The sequence below is a fragment of the Mauremys reevesii genome, unplaced genomic scaffold (genome assembly GCF_016161935.1).
Source record: "Mauremys reevesii isolate NIE-2019 unplaced genomic scaffold, ASM1616193v1 Contig16, whole genome shotgun sequence".
Lineage (NCBI taxonomy): Eukaryota > Metazoa > Chordata > Testudines > Geoemydidae > Mauremys > Mauremys reevesii.
In genome coordinates this window covers 990,146-998,031 of record NW_024100782.1, presented here as the reverse complement: position 1 = coordinate 998,031, position 7,886 = coordinate 990,146, and positions in this window count along the sequence as shown.

Below are 7,886 nucleotides of genomic sequence, written 5' to 3'. Positions count from 1 at the left end.
CTCGGCGAATATGTCGTCCCGAGTTCCTTTTTTCTGCCTTCTAATCTGGACCAGCCTCTTGGATGGAGTAGATTGGGGCTGCGTTGAAACATTTGCACCTGCAGGAGGAGAAAAAGGAAGAGTAGTATTTTAAAAGATACATTTCAGAGAACAAAGGACACACTGTTTCTCAGTGAAACAGGCAATTCATAGTACACAGCACATCACACACAGCCGGGCAACAGAATTCAGCTTGCAGCCAGCCATGGTAAGCCCTAGGGGCACACGGGGTTCTGTTTCTTCCGCATTCATTTCAATACTTTCAAACTGCTGGGCCCCCTTTCTCATAGCAAGCAATGCCTGGTAGGTTTGCAGTATAAAAGGAGGTCCTGCAGGCTCTCTGGGATGATTGCTTCACACAACACACACACACAGACTCGCACCCACTGCGTGGCTCCGATGAGGCTCTGAGCAGGGATGAGCCCTTTAAACTAAACGCAAACAGCCCAACGTGGCTGTGTTTTACCCACCCCCCACCCCGCCACCGCATGGCTCCGATCAGGCTCACTCGCCAGAAGTACCTTCTCCAGGATCATGGAAGTGGGGGTGGGGGCTATTGGCTCCTGCATTAAGAATAGTTCCTGGCTAGGGATGAAAATGGATTCCCCACTTACCGCCTGTGCACTGTCCTCCTCCTCCTCCTCTTCGTCCTCCAATAACTCATCCTCCTCGCTCCGTTCAACTTCCTCCTTGGAGATATCCACGGACAGTGGTGGGGTAGTGGTGTCGTCACCCCCATAACTGCATGCAGCTCACGGTAGAAGCGGCATGTATGCGGCTGTGACCCACAGCGCCCATTTGCCTCCCTGGCATTTTGGTACGCTTGCCTGAGCTCCCTGATTTTTGTACAACACTGCTCTGTGTCCCTGGAGTAGCCTCTTTCCGTCATGGCCCTGAAGACTTTAGCGTATGTATTTGCGTTCTTTTCTTTTTAACGTAGTTCTGCCATAACAGATTTTTCTCCCCAACATTCGATGAAATCCAGTACCTCCCATTCGGACCATTCTGGAGCTCATCTGCGAATCCGGGACTGCGTGGTCTCTTGTGATGGTGCTCTCTGCATGATTGCCTATGATAGTGGACTGTGCTGCTGGTCACCTGTGCTGCTGGTGACCAAACAGGAAATGAAATTCAAAAGTTCCTGGGGCTTTTCCTGCCCACCTGGCTAGTGCATCAGAGTTGAGAGTGTTGTCCACAGCAGTCACAAGGAAACATTCTGGGATACTTCCCGGAAGCCAATAACTTCGAATTGCATCCACACTACTTTTAATCCGGGATTGCGATCTCGATTTAAGCGCTACTCTACTTGCCGAGGTGGAGTACAGAAATTGGATTAAAGAGCCCTTTAAATCGAAGAAACCAGTTTGGTCATGTGGAAGGAATGATTTTTTTTTCTCCAAATTAACTCGGCTAATTCCGAAATAAATGAGTAGTGTAGACCAGGCTTGAGAGAGGGAGAGTATAGAAAACAGCAAGAGATCGTTTTTGGTTAGTGAGAGAAGGACAGTATAGAAAGCTGCAGGGAGGGGACACGGGGGAAGAGAGAACTTACCCTTGTGGCTGCCTCTGGGAAAAGAGGCTCACAGCCGCCAGCATGGTTATCTCCGCCTCTCGGGCGGACCAATCAGAAACTGTTCTACAGCTGCGTCATAGAATTAATTTCTCTGAACCAAACCTATCAATCCAAGATTTTTAAACAATAGCCCTCTCCCTCCCCGCCCCACACAACCCACCCCCTTTAACTGCCTTATTCTTATCTAAAAAAACAGGCCCAAAGTATCTTTCCTGAGATGAGAGAGAGAGATGTGGTGTATGGAGATAGATAGATAGATAGATAGATAGATAGATAGATAGATAGATAGATAGCCCTATTGGCTTTACGCCCTTTTACATTTTATGTGATTTTTCTCTAATCTCAGCTCCTTGAACTTTTTCATGGTCCAAAGCGAACAACAACCCTGGAACCCATGCACACATGGAATTGGCGTGTAGGAAGGAGCCCAGGGAGGCTGAACTGGGTTCAGATGTGATATTGACTACAAGCCAGCCAGCGTGTTATGGTTGGACTTTCCCTGCTGACCCAGTGGCGGACCACTCCACCGCTGTTAGGGCCCTGAGCTGGGACGCAGTGGAACGAGAGGGCCTGGGTTCCTCTAACCCTACCACCCCAACGTCAGGAGCGGCAGCCTCCCCACCTGGTTGTCAGGAGGCCTGAATTGGTCTGGCACCCGCCTGAATCCGGATGCCAGACGGTTGTGCTGACTCTCCCACCAGAGAGCTAACCTCTCCTGGACTGTGACAGCTCTGCTGGACTGTAGGCCAGAGCCCCCCTACTTGACTGCTGCCCTACCCTGATCAAGGGCCAGGCAAATGGACCTCCTGCTGCTCTGCCTGCCTGACTGTAGGCCAGAGCCCTTTCTTGATTGACGCCCTGCCCTGATTGAGGGCCCCGGGCAAACAGACTCTCTACCGTTACTTGGTCTGACTGCAGGCTAGAGCCATTAACACTGAGCTAATTGTCCCCTGAACCAAGGTACCCCCGGAAGTATCGTAGCGAGGGGCATGGTCAAAGGGGCTGACGGCGCCAGAAATGGGGATGGGGTGTGGAAACCTGCCAAAAACTGTATGGTGATGAAAGCTATCAAATGGTTAACTACTCTGTAACGGGCCGGTGTGGCTCCCCTCCTCCCCTGGGAGGGTTGAGCCACGGACACCGGAAGGGGCGGGGCTACAGAACAGTGAGCCCGCCCCTCAGAGGGTCAGGCGGCGACCCAGAAGTATAAAAGCCGGCCATCCGAGCTCAGTCAGAGCCCAGGCACCGCTGGGAGCAGACCTGCCCGAGGGAGCTCGTGACTGGGAAGCCACTGGGGCCCAGAGCAGTTGTCCGGACTGGCCGGAGCTTCCCCTCACTCGCTACCGGGAGGACCCGCCAGAGCTTCCCCGTGCCACCTACGACGAGGAGCCACCGGAGACTTCCCCTCTCCACTCTTGTTACCCCGAGGAACCCCCGGAGCAGCACTGGCTGGACTTCCCCGAGGAACTGCTGGATCTACCCCCCACCCGGGCTGCGAGGAGCCCATGCTGTGGGACTTCCCAGGAGTGGACGCCGCGGACCAGGTAGGCCCAGAGGGGGAAATTGGAAGTGGCCCGGGGGCAGCCGACCCTAGTCAGGCTGCAGATCAACCCATACCCATGTCAGTGTGTTGCGGTCAGGATCCCCACTGACCGTCAGCCGTGGTAGCCGCTGCCTAGGACCCCGGGCTGGGACGCAGAGGAGTGAATGGACCTGTGTCCCCACTGCCACCCCACTGATGGGTGGCAGTTTTCCCCCTCACCTAAAGTGACCATACGTACTGGTTTTACCAGTACAGTACTGGTTTTTTGGACAGTGGTCTGGTTAGTCGTGAGATGTAACCAGTACAGTTTAGGACTACAAAATCAAAAATTATTAATTTATCAAAAGATTGAGTACATCAAATCAATCCTTGATAAACCAGCCTAAATCAATTTTATTAATTTATCCTAGTTTTAGTTTTATTTTACACGACGGTTCTTGTCGTTGGATCTCGGCAATACTCAGCATTCAGCACACGCACTCTCACTATATTGTGGCCGCGGCGACTCTTCGATAATACTCCCGCGCATTACATACAGCCCAACCGTGGGAACTCGATGATGATGTCATCACACAGAGCCCGCCAAAATCGACCAATTCGGTGTTAGCTTCGGACTATAAAAGGCCCTCCGCAGCACAAGACAGGCACCAGTGATCTGGCATCTTCGGACCGTGACACTGGCCCTCAGAGCTCCGCGCTCTCTCGGTTACTCGAGCTTTTCACTCCGCCGTTTTCACGGCGCACCTCGCTGCTTCGCCAGGACCCGATGACTTCGCCCCTTTGGACCAGGACCGGCGTCTTCGCCCCCCTCGATCCTGGACCGGTGACTTCACCCCCTCGGACCAAGACCGACATCCGACGAAGTTTGTAATAATTGTTTATTTTTGGACACCCATGGCGCCAAAACGACGAAAGTGCGTCTTCAATGACAAGTTAAAATCGAAATATACATTCATCAAAGCAAGTACTAATAATGACAATAGTGAGGTGGAATGTGTAAAATGCAGAAGTATATTTTCTATTGCAAACAGTGGAAAAAACGACATTGAAAACCACATACAAACAGTCAAACATAAACGGGCCGTGTCTGCAGCAATTGCAAGTACGAGTGTGACATCATATTTTAAGAAAAAACAATTTGAAGATGCTGAAAGAAAACTAGCTGCAGCTGAAGGTTTATGGGCGTACCACACAGTAATGCATAATCACTCATTCCGATCAATGGATTGTACCTGCAAACTGATTAAAACATGTTTTGATGCCAGGTTTACATGTTCTAGAACAAAATGCGAGGCAATAGTTACCGATGTGCTGGTGCCTTATGCGAAACAGTTATTGGAAGAGGATTTAGATGCTGCAAATTTTATTTCTATTTATTCGGATGCATCAAACCACAAGGAAGTAAAGTTGATTCCCATAATAAGAAGATATTTTTCATACCAGTCTGGAATACACGTCAAAATTTTGGAAGTAAGAGATTTGCCAGGCGAAACATCTGACATAGTTACTGATTATATTTTGGAAGTGTTAAAAAAGTATCGTTTAGATACCAAGGTACTTGGATTTTGTGCTGACAACACCAATACTAACTTTGAAGGAATGAGAAGAAGTGGGAAAAATAAAATTTTTACCAAGCTGAAATCAAATTTGGGTGGAAGAGAGCTTGTGGGAATTGGTTGTGCCGCTCATATTTTGAACAATGCTATACAAACTACAGGCGACTGTGTACCAATTGATGTGCAAACTTTCATCACCAAGTTTTATTCATACTTTTATATATATACAGTGCGTTAATGAATTGAAAGAATTTTGTGAATTCGTGACATCGAATATAAGAAAGTCTTGGGATACAGTGTCACATGATGGTTGGCGTTACGACCCGCGATTGAGCGCGTCCTACAAATATATCCTGCCCATAAATCATATTTTGCCTCAAACGAGAAGAGCCCCACAATTATCACAAATTATTTTGATAATTCAGAGACAGAGTCTTGGCTTTACTTTTTGCATAACGTGTCATCAATGTTCCACAATGCTATTTTGAAAATAGAAGGACAGGAGATTTCTATTATAGAAACTAGCAATATTTACAGTGACTTAAAAACAAAATTAGCTGACAGAAAAGCCAACATTTTCTTGCCGTTACAGGTGCGGCAAAATTTGAAGCAGCTTGAGGAAGAAGGCATATTAAAACCTGCTATTTTCAAAGAAAAAGTGGTAGAATTTTATGACACATGTATTCAATATCTAGAGGAATGGGAAGGACCTATTAAGCATACCGAAAAATTCAATTGGGTTTTGTTAAACACTAAACTCACCCATGACAACATTCAAGTTTGCAGTGATTACATTCTTCAGTATTTTTCTGAAATCAATTTAGTAGAAGATGAACTGTTTGATGAAACCTGCTTTGTCCTGCGCTACATTACAGATGAAAAAATTACTCACTGGAGACAAAATTCTGTACCACTATCGAACAGATGGATTGAAATATTCAAAGCCTTCAGTGAAAATGATGTTTCCTACAAAAATATTGGCAAATTGGTAGAATATTGTCTCTGTTTACCAGGAACCAATGCACCTGCCGAACGTCTTTTTTCTTAGATGAACAATATCTGGTCCAGTGATAACACTCAAGTACATGTTGAAACTTTGAAATGTTTGCTAATTACTAAATATAATTTTAACCAAACTTGCATGGAATTTTATAAAAACATCCAGGAAAACAAATTATTATTAAAATCAATCCACTCTTCACAAAAATATAAGAAGCAAAATTAGGAATGTAGATTAAGTACTTTTGTACCATTTTTTATTAAAACCATTTTGTTTTACTGCTACACTTGTTTCTTTATTACTTGGATCCCAAAATCCTAAGTATACAATTATGTACTAATCTACCCATATCAAATATTTTTTTCGCAAAATTACTTTCATAATATATAATATAAATAAAAGAAGTACATTTTATTGTATTCTTTCACTTAAAGAAAAAAAAAGATAAGCATACTCCGCAATATTTTTTCAATTTATATTCTACGACAGCGACTATTACTCATGCTGGCTGAGCTATTTTAAATGTCCTGTTTTTAAATTTGAAAAAAATGTTCACCTTATGTTGGGGGGAATGACCCTGCTTCACAATGAATCTGCTGCCCATCTGCCTCCTGCTCCGGGGCCGGGGGTGAAGGCTCCCAGGGGGATGGTGAGCAGGGGGGTCGGGGCCCTGGGACGAGGGGGCTGATTGAAGAAGGAACCCGTCGGCCAGGCAGCTGATGCACCTTTAATGCAGCCCTGGCCCAGCCCAGTGCTGAGTGTGAGCACCAGAGCGGGGCAACACTGTGATGGTGACACCAGGAGTCCTGGCCCCAGGGCCAACCCCCAGCTCTAACCACTAATCCCCACTCCCCTGCCAGAGCCCGGAACAGAGTCAAACCTTCCTGACCCCCAGCTTCCTCCTGCCTTCTAGGCAATAGCAGATAAACAAAGCCCGTGTTACCTTCCTCTCTAAGGGCCTGGCCACATAACCACTGACAGTGTCTTCTCCAGCTCGGGGGCAGGGTCTCTGCAGGGGCATTGGAAGGTCCCTGGGTCTCTCCCATCTGGGGTCATGGGATGAAATTTCTCATACTCCAGTTTTCCTTTGAACCTGGTTTATTTAATTCACACACTGAGAAAAGACCCTTTGAACCAAGTGTTAAAGTGTAAAGCTATCCTCACTGCTCAGTTATGGTGCAAGAAGCACCAAACCCAGGTGCTCCCTATCGCACCTGCTCCTCACACGGTGCCATGGCTCATGTCACACGTGGGCAACTTTGGAGGATGAGAGGGAAGGCTACAGAGTCAAATCCTCCAGCACTGGGAAATGCCACAGTTACAGTTTCCTGAACCTTAACTCTGCCCCCCGCGTGCACATGCATTATGACACCATCCTTTAATTGCATGATCACATATTAATTTTACCTACATTGGTCACCAGTGAGGTTTAATTCCAGAATGTAAGAAAGGACAGGATTGGAGCGTGGAATCAGCATGGAAATTGTGATCAGGTAAAGACTGAAGACTAGACTCTGTGGTCTCCTGGCTCCTAGCCCAGTGCTCCTTCCCCAAGGCTGCAGGGTACATTGAGGGTGACCTGTTCCTGCTCCCCACAGTGACACGAACAAGCTGTGAGCTGCACGATGATTGGCCAGGCTGAAGTTCTCAGGATTTCCTCAGTTTTGCAGGGCCTGCTGCTTACTTTGGTTGCATTAGATTTCACTTGCAGATTAAAGACAAGGTGTGATGGACGCAGGAAGAAAGGAGACATGTCAACTTCCTCTAGCTGCAGCCACCAGCTGAGTTCCTTATTTGCGGCTCGGTGGAGCTGGTCCACCAGGGTGTTGGTGGCAGCGCTGAGGGGCCCCTCACTGCCCCATCATGGTATCTGCTCTCACCGTCCTCTTTCTCCGTGAGTATTGCAGACAGCCAAGGCGTGTGCCCATGGGGGGGAGGGGTCTGAGACCAGGGCATGAGCCCATGGTGGGGATTTAAGGCCAGAGTGTAGGATCCAGTTGCTAACAAGCCGTCTCCTCCCCAGGCTGCTGGCTGGTCCTGTGGAGCGAGGTGTCCGGAAGTGAGTATCTGTGCTGCTCAAGGCTAAGTGTTAACAATGGGGGTGGGGGAGGAGGCAGCGGAAGGTAGAGGGGAAAAGAACAATGAGCCCTGAACCTTCACCCAAAACTCAGTCGA